General features: G+C 43.0%; 1 protein-coding gene across 3 annotated transcripts in view; it reads right to left on the bottom strand.

Annotated features, from left to right (window-relative positions):
- ARHGEF10 (Rho guanine nucleotide exchange factor 10) overlaps nt 1-13,590 on the bottom strand; it is a 276,309-nt gene that overhangs the window by 134,799 nt on the left and 127,920 nt on the right. The window lies entirely within an intron of this gene.

Below are 13,590 nucleotides of genomic sequence, written 5' to 3'. Positions count from 1 at the left end.
ATTTTGTACAACGGGGTTAAAATTTTATTTTTCCCCGATTATTCCCCAGACCTGCAGAAACAAAGGGCCGAATTTAGGGACATCAAGCGCAACTTACGGAGTTACAAAATTGAATACGCCCTGCTGTACCCGGCACGTTTACGTATTACTGCCCTAGGGGCTACTCATTATTTTGATACAATGGCAGGGGCAACAAAATGGATCGAAGACAACAAAATGAATCTGCAGAGTTAGGGGCTATATAAGGCTGGTTGAATTATTTCAATATATTTACTCATTTTTTTTTTCTCTCCGTTTTTGTACACAGCATATAGTGGATGGCACGGAGGAGGGGAGGCGGGGGGGGGGTGATGGATGGAAGCACGGATGAAGGATGCGATTTTCTTGGTGTTTTGGAATTGGGCTGTGGGAGGGGGGGAGTTTGAAAATGTGTCACAAAGCACTTGACCAGTATATGAGTGGTGAGTTTTTTCTTGGATGGTCGGGAGGGAGGAAAATGGTCACAAGCACAGCCCCTAGGGCTAGCCTAGTTAGGCAAGAGGGAGGGACACAAAGAAGGGTGGGGGGAAAAAGGGGGATGGGTCAGGTAGAAGTTGGGGGGGGGGGGTATATAGCAAGCTACAAGGTTAGGCAACGGGGTGAACGTAAGGCACGAGTATCTAGGAGGAGGGGGTTTATAAAAATAAAATATAGTTGCACATGTGGTCTGTATTTGCAATTAAGGGGAGAGGGGGGGGTGGTCCCTGGACGCGGGGATCCCTTGCCCTCCCCCCCTTTCACTTTTTTGTTTGACACAACTATAGAGACGATGGTAGGCTTTGCACACACAAAGACACAAACGAACCACCTTTTTTTCTTTCTTAGGGCGTTGTTCTCGTTATTACTTTTTATTTTTTTTGCTTGTCTGTTTCTTTTTTATTTACTTTCCTTAAGATGCCTGTTAAAACGCTAAAAATAGGTTCTTGGAATATTAGGGGCATGGGCGATCCTGTTAAAAAGGCAGCGGTGTTCTCGATAATGGAGGCCTATGGGGTCGAACTGGTTTGCCTGCAGGAAACTCACCTTACTAATGAAACTAAATTGCATGTTCGGAGCTATAAATTCCAAGAACAGTATCATTCAGTTCATACCTCTTACTCAAGAGGGGTAAGCATATTGGTGAGGAGAGGTACTTCATTTTCCTGCAGGAGAACCAGGATAGATGTGTTGGGACGCTATGTCTTCCTGAGCTGCGTTGTGGAAAATAGACCTTTTGTTATAGCAAATGTTTATATTCCCCCTCCGTTTAAAACAGAGATCTTGTTGGATCTGTTAGAGTTTGTGGATAACGAGATAGATGTCCCAATAGTAGTGGTGGGGGATTTTAATGCAGTCCTGGATAACAATATGGATCGGTTTCCGCCCGTGACCCGGGCGGAAAGGGTACCAGAGGGGCGCTTAGGCCAACTCCTTAAAGAGATTGGATGGTGCGACCTGTGGAGATCACACAATCCTAATGCTCGACAGTACTCCTGCTACTCAGGGTCGTATTCTACGCTTTCGCGTATAGATATGGCAGTGAGTAACATTGAATCCCTGCGATTAATTAGAAATATAGAGTATAGGCCGAGGGGAATATCGGACCACTCACCTTTAACTTTGACCCTAAACTTAAACATTAGATCTAGTCAGAAAAGGTGGGCAATAAAACCGTTATGGTTGGACTTGATAAGTAGCCCAGCAGATATAACCTCCAAACTAAAAGAGTTTGTAATGATTAACTCAGGTACAGCGTCAGTAGGGGTAGTATGGGACACCCTAAAAGCATACCTCAGGGGACTATTACATCAGCAGGTTGTTATAATAAAGAAATCGTCAAGGAAATGGGAGGCGAGGGCTAGCAGGGAAGCCATAGAATCAGAAGCACAATACGTGGTAGATCCAACCCCTGAAAAGCAGGAAATTTGGCTTAAAAAACAACAAGAGTATAAAGAGGTAATCAATAGAAGAGCAGAGAACAAGAGACTCTTCCAGAAACAAAGCTACTTTGGCGAAGGGGAGAAAGTAGGCCGGATGCTTGCACTTTTAACCAAGTCAAATCTATCCTCATCGGCCATCTCCTCAATTAGGACACCAGCTGGAAAGATTACATCTAATCCCGCTGAGGTCCTAGAGACTTTTTCTATGTTCTATAGAGACTTGTACAGGTCGCGGCGGGGTTTAGACCGACGCGATATGGACGGATTCTTAGAAAGGATAGATCTGCCCGTACTCACGGAGAGGGATAGGAGTGAGATGGAGTCCCCCTTGGCCTTGGAGGAACTACAAAAGGCAGTTGCAGAGCTGTCAGGCCACAAATCTCCGGGCCCCGATGGGCTGCCATTGGAGATCTATAGGAAGTATGGGGAGGTCTTGCTCCCGGAGCTTCTAAAAGTGCTGGAACAGACGACAAAGGATGGAAGGCTGCCTCTATCAATGTCGGAGGCCGACATAGTAGTGATACCAAAGGAGGGGAAAGATCAATTGGAAGTCTCTTCGTATAGACCGATATCACTGCTGTGCTCAGATGCCAAGATTGTAGCAAGGGTGCTGGCATCCAGACTGAATAAGTGTATCGCAAAACTTGTGCACTCGGACCAATCGGGGTTTATCCCCGGCCGGTCTACCAGCGCTAATATCAGAAGGGCATATCTGAACATCCAGGTACCAATAATAAATGCAGGATCTAGAGCCATACTGTCCTTGGACACTGCTAAGGCCTTCGACACCCTGGAGTGGGATTATTTATGGAGGGTGCTAGAGAAGTTTGGATTTGGGCCCGTATTTATTAGCTGGATTAAAATTTTATATAACCACCCAAGGGCAAGGCTCAGGATAAACAATGAATACTCGGAAAGTTTCCCCCTCGAAAGAGGGACAAGACAAGGCTGTCCCTTGTCCCCCCTGCTGTTTGTTCTGGCCATGGAACCATTGGCAGGAGCAGTGAGATCATCACCTGAATTGCAGGGATTTCATAGAGAGGGGGTGGAAGAGAAAATAGCGCTCTTTGCGGACGATGTCCTATTTTTCTTGGGGGACACAACCTCCTCATTGAAGAAAGTTATGCAACTGGTAGAGAACTTCGGTAAGTTCTCGGGACTCGTTATCAATTGGGAGAAATCGTCGCTTATGCCGATTGATCCACTGGTCAACCCTGTCTCGACGTGCTTGCCCCAGCTGAAGGTAATGGGGAAAATTAAGTATCTTGGCGTCGTGATGTCCAAGGACCCTAGTGCGTTTATTGAGGACAACTTGATCCCTCTTTTATTAAAATTTTTAAAAAAATGCGATATTTGGAGCAGACTCCCTCTGTCTGTAGCGGGTCGAGTCAACCTCACCAAAATGGTATGGATGCCGCAGTTGTTATATTTGCTCCACAACTCCCCAGTATGGATCGGGGAGAAGTGGTTCCAAAAAATTCAATCCCTCTTTAGGGAGCTAATATGGAAAAAAGGGCAGGCCAGGATCGGACTACAAAAACTGCAGCGCTCTGCCACGGAGGGGGGATTGGGGGTTCCACATCCGTTTAGTTATTTCCTGGCAGCCCAGCTACAACAACTGGGAGGATGCGCTACTGAGGGAGGGGGAAGTAAGTGTGCCAAGATTATCCTTCAGGGGAGCCTACACAGTTCACTAGTGGAAGCGCTGGAGGCAGACTCACTGCAAGGAGAGATCCTGACGTTTAAATTGGTCACTAGGGTTTGGCAAACAGTTAAGAGGATAATGGGGTACAAAGGAATTTCAGAATATTCGCCAATTTGGAATAATAAGCACTTGCATGAATTGCTAACTGTCGAAAGAAATAGGATGTGGGAAAACTGTGGGATAAACCGGCTGGCACAATTATATGAGGGGACTATCCTGAAATCGTTTGAGGACCTGAGGCAGGAGTACGGGTTACCAAGTCAAGTTTTTTATAGTTATCTACAGATTAGGCATGCCCTTAACAAGCAGCTTAATAGACAACCCCCTAATTGGTGTAGGATGCCACTACTACAAACAATAATTAAATCAGAGTCCACCAAGGGCTTAATCACGGAGGCATATAACCAACTAATAAAGAGAAGAAACGCACAGGTAGGTCTCCTTGGGGGTAGGGACAGATGGGCGGCTGATGTGGGGGAGATAACGGATGAGCAGTGGAAAAGGATTTTGGAGTTAGGATCAGAAGTGTCGGTCTCCCCAGCACAAAAAGCTTCCCACCTGATGTTGCTGCACAGAAATTACTGTACACCAAAAAAGCTGTTTATGTTTGGTCGTAGAACCAACGACGAGTGCCCTAGATGCAGAGGATCTGGCGACTTAATCCACATGGTCTGGAGGTGTCCAAAACTAGTTAGGTACTGGTCTGAGATTATAAAGAAAATAAATACCATATTCAGTACCAACCTAGAGTTCGACCCCAAGACTTGCGTGTTGGGACATGTTAACACCGGGCCGAGCGATTGGAGCACAGCTATAGCGGTAGTAAGATGTCTGTTTCAAGCTAGAAAACTAATAGCACAATCCTGGCAATCAAGAACACCTCCGACCCCGGAAGCTTGGGTCGGAGCTGTCAACTCAACAGTGTGGAATGAAAGGACATTCTATACTAGATTAGGTAACTATAACAGGTTTGAGAGACTATGGAACCGGTGGGTACAAGCAATGCTGTGTACTCTAACAGTGCTATCTTAGAGTCGAGAGCACTCGTCTTTCTAATAAGGGAGAGATGTTGAATCGGGTATAGCTTAAAGTTTCAAAGCCAAGAGGGAACAATGTATAGAACTGTAGCTAGATCTTGGGTGTGCCCTGAAAACTAGGTGAGCTTAATAATGTCGGGTTATTGGGGGGTGGGGGGAAAGGGTATACTAGATAGAAAAGCAATATCTTATAGTCACGTATAATAGCAACAAGAAGGTTGTGGCCAGATGGGCTAGATGTATCTGATATGTATTTTATGTGTTAAAACTTGGTAATAATAGGATAATTTAAACTTGGATTATTGAAAAGCCACAATGATGTAACTAAGTTAGAGACAAATATGAGTACAAAGCTGAAAGCTGTCTCTGGATTAAGTTTGCTGAGGTGGCGAGAAAAAAAAAAAAAAGAAAAAAGAAAAAAAAAGATGTCTATCCTAATGTCTATCAAGCATATCAGCATCATCATCCTGCTAAACTAATCACTATAGCTGTGGTACACTATAAAGTTTTACTCATCCAGCACATAAGCCAAGTGTTTTCTTATGGCTAATGGAGCCAAGGAATACAACTAAGGAGAATATATATGTTCCCCTTTACTTTCTTTATAGCAATTTCAAGAATGTCATTTTAACTAACCATACCTGTTCTGGAAAAATCTTTGTGATCCCTGTGGAAGCTGGAAATAAATGTAGGGGACACTAGTACACCGGTGATCTCTACTAGTTTCCAGGTCTTGTGTCAAGCTTCTGCCCTGCTGGTTGCTGAACACACAAGGTCACCCACTCACTATGGGTGCCATTCAGGAAGCATTTTGCATTTCCTCAATGAAGGCAAAGTATTCTCTGATTGGACAAGAAGGAGACTAACACCACCCCGCCTCTCCACCTTGTCCAATCATAGAATGTTTTGCATTTTTTCAGAGAATGCAAAGTGTTCCCTGAATGGCACCCATGCTGAACGAATGAAACAATTGTGAAAATGGAAGTAGAAGTGATAATGAAAACTGGGAACCCCAAAAACTGGATCAGAGGACACAAATCAGTCATTACATTTTTAGATTAGGAGATAGAGCAGCTGTGACCCCCCTTTCAGGCCATATACCTGTTGCTATAATCCCAAGAGTTCATCTCCATAGACATTTAACTTGAGTAAACAGATTGCTAAGAGTCTGGACACTTCAAAAGAACTTCAGAATAGCATGAACTATTCTGCTGAACATTACTTAGCACATATCTAACAAACAGGGATTTGCTAAATCTGTAAATATTCAATCGAATGCCTTAACAGAAGGCCTGGAATAGGTTTGCGTATCATTTCCATGTCTACTAACAATAAACATCTACAGAGGTTATTAGCATTTCCTACTGAGGGAATTGGGATTAACCATCATAAACCCCATTAACAGAAATTAACACAATAGACATCCCAGTCTCACTCTAATAGCAGTCATAAAACCTTCAAGCCCAGGCAAAGTAATCATAGTGCAGGTAACTGTCCTAGCTTATCACTGATCATAAATAGTTTAGCTGGAGTAGTTAGCAAGTACACAGTTCTATCTCTTTCTGTAGAATCCAAACTTCAGTGTATTCCATAACTCCTGAGATCATAATGTTACAACCAGAATAATGACACTTACTTGTATCAAGTAATTAGCAGCACTTTAAGCCCAAACATCCATGTCCTAGGAGGTACTGGAAGCACATTAGGCCCAATACTTCTCCTACATGAAATGGGCATCTGATAACCATCGTATTTGTATTCATTCAAATGGTAATTTCATGCTGGACGATAATAAACATGTTACCATAAAGCAACGATCACTTTAGGTCTGCTAGCACTTCGATTATAGTTACACGAGCTGGAACATCTTCGTGCAGGAAGAGGCTGAGAGTGCCATTGTCGTGTATCAATGAGAGTATGACCAGCCATTTGTCACAAGTTAGTGAAGTTGGCTGTGGTCTGACACCAGGTCTGTTACAGGAGTGACACAGGGTTTGCACTTATACAGAGTAAGAGGCTCCTGTATATCTATTTACAGTGCTGAAAACTGATTTTTTGGTTTTGTCCAGGTCTTGGTATTCATGGATTGGATTCAGGAGTTTGGAGACTACGAAGAGTTTTGGGAGGGAAGAAGTCTCCAACCTAGTGTCCAGGTCTTGCAGAAGACCAGCCGGCTGCATGTGCAGGTGTGCACACCTGAAGCTTGAGGAGAGTACAGGCCTCCCATTAGGAGACAGGTGTGCCCTACTTTAGGAGACCATACTCCATTCTGGAGACAGAAGGTTTCTTGTCCAGAGGACTGAGAGAGTCAACACAGCTGGGTAAGGCAGGAGGACAGAGAGCCAAGATGACTAGGTGACTAGGTGAGTCCAGAGAGTTGAGGGAATCTAAAGGTCTCAAAGGAGCTTGGGGTGCCAGGAGATCCCCTAACAAGAGGCCTGTGTGCGAGTCCGCACAGCAGGGAACTGTGGCTGAAAAGACTGAGAAAGTCTAGAGAGCTGAGAGAGCCAGAAAAGCTGGGTAAGCTGAGAGAGGGGCACAGAAACATAGAGGTACTGTGTGAGACGGTCTGAGGGAAAAGCTCAAAGGCCAAGGTTTAAGACCTTATCACCTAAGAGAGGAAGCTGTTTTTGATTGTGAAAATCCCCTTCTATGGGCAACCGTTTTTATGTAATGTAAACTTTGATTTAGTTTAATAAAATTGGTCTAACAAGTCCTAAAACACTGTTCAGACTGGAATGGACCTAAAATTGAACTAAAATAATTTTTTTTTTTAAATTTTGGATCGAGTGGAAATGGATTAGAACATTGATTAGGTTTCTATTGCTGTCTGTGCCCCTGTTAGGGGGATTCACCCTCTCTATTTGTGCTGTTTATCATTATCATGGAAAGTGAAAGCAAAAGAAAATCACAAATTTTGTGTTTTCCCCAGAAAAGTAATAGAGGGTAAATCTTCCAATTTCTGGTGACCTGGAGGGTCCCAAGAGACTCCCTTAACGTGTCATTAAACCCAGACTATGGAAAACTCTCACTAAATGCTATATAACTTAGTGTGCATACTCACAAAGCCACTAAAGTCCAATTCATTGCATCTCCTGAAATGGTATACTCACAACAACTCAAGCAGAACCTAAAAAGCCACCATACCTAAATAAATACAACTGACGATATCGTCTGTAAAGCCTTTTCGATATAACAACAACGTTGCATATGAAGGGAAATGAATTACACAGCCCATGTTATTCCGTACCAAGTAACAACCTAATTAAAACCAATCACAGAGCCGATTGGCTACATTGAAGCCAGTTCGCCGAAATAAAAAAGGTGTGCACTGGCTTCTCCAATCAAACGTCCAGGAAGAAGCTACGCTACCACGCAACAGCGAAACGCGTTGACGTCATCACCGGCATCAGCGCTGTCCACTGAACGGACGGAGAGGTGGAAGCCGTGCAGCGGTGACACACCAGGTAGCCCATCACACTATCGAAGGCACCTGAAGCTGCTCAGGCTACTAGCATCAAGCAAGGGCTTTTCATGCTCAGGACCCGATCAGCTATTCCCTACGGAGGATCATAGGAGCAGCCCTATTCACCGGCTTCATAATCATCCGGACTCCGCAAGCCACCTCCAGTATGACCCGTGTAACAACTTCAAGGAATCCCCAAGGAAGTTAAGGTACGAGCATTACTGACTCACCAAAAAGTTGAGGACTCTGCACAGCTTCTTGTATATGCTTAAGCTCTACAAGTACCACACGGCCATTGGTGTCCTTGCTAACCATTGTTTGCACCTTATGAGTAGCCTTGAAGCCTACTGATCACTGTGCTTTATCAGCTCCCCTGCTCACATGGCCGACCATTTCTGCCTACACTGTATAAGTGAACTACACTATACTTAGACCAACTGCTCTACTTTACTCAGAATAAGTTTGGCCACCATCTCATAAGTACTCTGAACTGCCAGGATCAGTCCAGTCAACTCCTTGATCCCCATTCCCGGGCCCGGGTTCTCCCCCCCCCCCCCCCCTCTTCCTGCCCCCCCTCCCCGTTCCATGTATATGCTTCTCGGCAGCGCGTTCCACTAAATTTTCTATTTGATGACACATTCATATGCCGTTACTCAATTTGATCGCCTGGCCACCGAGCAGCATATAACCAGTCCGGACAGTGTTCATGCCGTTATATGTTCTGTGTATGTCTTGTCTGCTGAATTCGTTAGTCCCCTTTTATGCCACCACATTAGATATGGCATTGTATTCTTAAGTGCATCAATTATTAACTGTATGTCTATCATACTCAGTTGTTTTATCATCTTATATAATAAATTGTTACCTTTTACTCCATTTACATTGTACTGACCTATAATTGCTATAGTAACCACTTTTCCTACCGGTATTTCTATACCGTATACCCCTTCCCCGTTCCCTGGTCTTGCAGAAGACCAGCCGGCTGCATGTGCAGGTGTGCACACCTGAAGCTTGAGGAGAGTACAGGCCTCCCATTAGGAGACAGGTGTGCCCTACTTTAGGAGACCATACTCCATTCTGGAGACAGAAGGTTTCTTGTCCAGAGGACTGAGAGAGTCAACACAGCTGGGTAAGGCAGGAGGACAGAGAGCCAAGATGACTAGGTGACTAGGTGAGTCCAGAGAGTTGAGGGAATCTAAAGGTCTCAAAGGAGCTTGGGGTGCCAGGAGATCCCCTAACAAGAGGCCTGTGTGCGAGTCCGCACAGCAGGGAACTGTGGCTGAAAAGACTGAGAAAGTCCAGAGAGCTGAGAGAGCCAGAAAAGCTGGGTAAGCTGAGAGAGGGGCACAGAAACATAGAGGTACTGTGTGAGACGGTCTGAGGGAAAAGCTCAAAGGCCAAGGTTTAAGACCTTATCACCTAAGAGAGGAAGCTGTTTTTGATTGTGAAAATCCCCTTCTATGGGCAACCGTTTTTATGTAATGTAAACTTTGATTTAGTTTAATAAAATTGGTCTAACAAGTCCTAAAACACTGTTCAGACTGGAATGGACCTAAAATTGAACTAAAATAATTTTTTTTTTTAAATTTTGGATCGAGTGGAAATGGATTAGAACATTGATTAGGTTTCTATTGCTGTCTGTGCCCCTGTTAGGGGGATTCACCCTCTCTATTTGTCCTGTTTATCATTATCATGGAAAGTGAAAGCAAAAGAAAATCACAAATTTTGTGTTTTCCCCAGAAAAGTAATAGAGGGTAAATCTTCCAATTTCTGGTGACCTGGAGGGTCCCAAGAGACTCCCTTAACATGTCATTAAACCCAGACTATGGAAAACTCTCACTAAATGCTATATAACTTAGTGTGCATACTCACAAAGCCACTAAAGTCCAATTCATTGCATCTCCTGAAATGGTATACTCACAACAACTCAAGCAGAACCTAAAAAGCCACCATACCTAAATAAATAGGAGTAAGAATTAGGGGTGACACTGCAGGAGAGACAAAGAACTGAAATATTCAACCTGTCACATACCTCATGAGTAGCTCGTAAAATGGCCGAACCAAACTCTAAACTGTTGTCAAGATGATATGTAACGCCAATAAAGGCACGTAGGCTTTAGCTAGAAATAGCTTTGTGTTGGAGGGGATGTAACTCTCAGGAACATTTACACATAAATAGTGGAAATGTTCCAGAATACAGATATTGGGGGGATAATTAGGAATATCTATAAAATACCAGGAACAAGCTTGCCCATGAAACCATGAACGTGCTTGTCCAATAACACACATATTTCAGTTCCATGGTATAGGAGATCATTAATTCCACATTTACTTAATGCGGGAAAAGGATATATTCAGAAACACTGGAGTTCACAGGATATTCCTACTGTGAAAGAATGTTTTACAATAGTAGACTATTTCTGTTTAATGGAGGAATTATTGCACTCGCACAAAGATTCTGTGGATGTAGTTTTGAAACATGGCAAGCATGTTTGAATTTTAAAAGGTCTGAGGCTTATATAGATTTGAGAAGTTGATGTTAGGAGAATATTAATGGTGTATGAAGGGGGTAGATTTCTTGTGTGTGTGCGCTTTTTTTTTTTTTTGTCTACCTTATAGATTGGATTGGATAGGGATGTACAGTATTAGGGGGGTTCAGGAAATGGAGGGCAGGGGGTGAGGAGGTGAGCAGTACTGGATTGGGAACTGCGTAAACACCACTGAGAGACTAGAATGGGAGAGCCAAAGTGTCAGCCAAAGTCTGACGATGGGAATACAGGCTCAGTATCCTGCAGCTCCTAAGTAGAAGGCATAGATGCAAACTGCTTATGCTAGGATTGGACTGCTTCTGTCCTTGGCGTGGTCAGTTTAGAACAGAAAGAAAGGGGGACAGACTACAATTATAAAAAAGTACATGTAAACACAGACACACATGTGGAATATCATAAATTGGGGTAAAACTCACTAATGCCGCGTACACACGATCGGAATTTTGGCCCGCAAAAGACCGATGAGAATTTTTCGTCGGAAAATGTGACCGTGTGTATGTTCCATCTGTCTTTTGCTGGCGGAATTCCAGCCAGCAAAAGATTGAGAGCATGCTCTCAATTTTTCGGTCGGGAAAAGTTCCTATGCGAAAATGTGATCGTCTGTGGCAATTCCAACGTGCAAAATACCTACGCATGCTCGGAAACAATGAACTTAATTTTCTCGGCTCATCATAGTGTTGTACGTCACCGTGTTCTTGACGGTCATAATTTCAGCAAACTTTTGCGTGACCGTGTGTATGCAAGGCAAACTTGCGGAATCCCGTTGGAAAAACCATCATATCTTTTTCTGACAAGAAATCCGCTTGTGTGTATGCGGCATTAGAGTTGCAGCACATTTTTTTTATATAAAAAGTTCTACTTTAGGCCCCGTTAGTGTGATTTCTTCTGCGTCTGCCGTTGCACTGCAATGCACAACAATGGAAATCAAGTAATTATCTGTGGTGCCTGTTCACATCAATACAATATGGTGCAGAGTGATTTTTAAATATATATATCATATCATATATATCTAATCATAGCGCATTTTTGGTCCCATAAACTTCAATGGGAATGTATGAAAAGTGCATGAAAAACGCATGTACATGTGTTTTCTGGTGTGCTTATGGCAGGGCTTTTGTGTCTAACAATCAATCTCCTCCAACAAAAAACACAAGATGCATGAAAATGCATCAAAACCACGCCCCCTCCCCCCCCCCCCCAAAAAAATGCATGAACATGCAGCAACACTAGTGTGAACCTAGGTAGCTTCCTCTCATCAAAACCGGGAAGAAAATGATATAAAAACAAAATGTCTTACATGCAGGGTTCCATTGTGTTGTTGACCCCACATTTTAGCAAGAACAACAGATCTGTTAAATATTATGAATTTACATGCCAAACAACAATTTTAGCCAAATATGTTTCTTAAAAGCCTGTTATGCCATATTAGGTATACAAATGGCCACTAGATGGCAGGCAGCCTACAAAAATGACAATAATGTCCTGTCTGATGCAATATTTGGTATACCTTTTCCAATCTATTACATACCAAAATGGTTTGATAGGCCCCATTATTTTACAATACACCAAACATCCTGCAAACGAACAGAGAATGTGATTTATTACATTTTTGCTACTTTAAAAAAAAAATAAATCACACTGAATTGAATTCCTAGGCTGGTGCCCCTTCATTTTTTTTCTTTACTTTTTAGCTGGAGCAAAGTGAGCAGCCCCATACTTTGTGCAGCTTCCAGTGATCAATACTGCAACTAGTTAGGAAACATGCTCAGAAAATAAGGAGGCAGAGTCTGCAATTAAGCACATTTCTGTACATCTGCAGAATCTTCCGCAGCCAACAATTTTGGGTGTCTAGTCCCCTGCTGTGGTTTCTCATGCCATCCTCTTTGTTACAAATGAGTCTTGTAGTGACACTGCAGCCAGCAGATGAAACCACTGCATGTAGTAGGTGATGTAGCCATCTGACACACCAATGCTATAGATTTTGATGGAGGTCATGGCCCTTGAATAGCACAATATATGGATACGTATTAAAGAAAACTATAATTAACATTTAAAAGTTAACTAGGTTTCCAGAAAAACATGTTCAAGTACCTGTTAATTTAGGGAACACAATCATTTCTTGCCATAAAAATCCCTTACTTTGTTATTAACTTTATGCTTTTCCTCTCCGCCCCATAAAGATGATAGATTCGTGGGTGTTACTGTGGCAAAGCACATCTGCCACCGATCTTTCGTGTAGTAAACACACCAGTTGTGTATGACTTTGATGCACAGTTGACGTCATAAAAAAATGTAATACCCCTGTGGCATTGCCTGCTTAAAGTGATTAGAAGCAGAGTCTCTGATGACCCAGACTCTCCCTGCATGTATACAGACAGGGCATGTGTGAGAAGCACAGGCAAAGTGAGTATGTCTGTGCTGTGAAGTGTTTGTGTGACACACTCCATCCCTGCATCAAATGTGATGGTGCAAGTACCATCAATCATCCTTCCACCTATTTGTCTCCTTGATTTAGTGTGGTCAGAAAGTAGTGTGGGTGGGGGACATAGTCAATCACTGGATCCTGGCTTCTACACCACATAGAAGGATGGGACAAAGTGCTATTATGCACTTAGTACTCTAAGAGACCAAAGCGAGGAAAAAAAAAAATAGCAAAAGAGACTTATTTAAGAGTCTCCTTTAGCAGGCAATCGTTTTCCTAAAGTGTAAGAGTCCCTTCAAAAGTGTAGTATAGCTGTATAGCTATATAAATGCCACATAAACAATACTTTGTTAAAGTAGAACTAAAGGCAAGCTATTTATTTTTTTCATTTTTGATAGAGTAAAGGAAGGTTATAGCCCCTCAGTTTTTTTTTGCGGTCTGTCTCATTGGGGA

Source organism: Aquarana catesbeiana, linkage group LG04 (genome assembly GCF_042186555.1).
Source record: "Aquarana catesbeiana isolate 2022-GZ linkage group LG04, ASM4218655v1, whole genome shotgun sequence".
Lineage (NCBI taxonomy): Eukaryota > Metazoa > Chordata > Amphibia > Anura > Ranidae > Aquarana > Aquarana catesbeiana.
The sequence above is the reverse complement of the archived record's forward strand: the minus strand, read 5'-3'. Positions and strand labels throughout refer to the sequence as shown.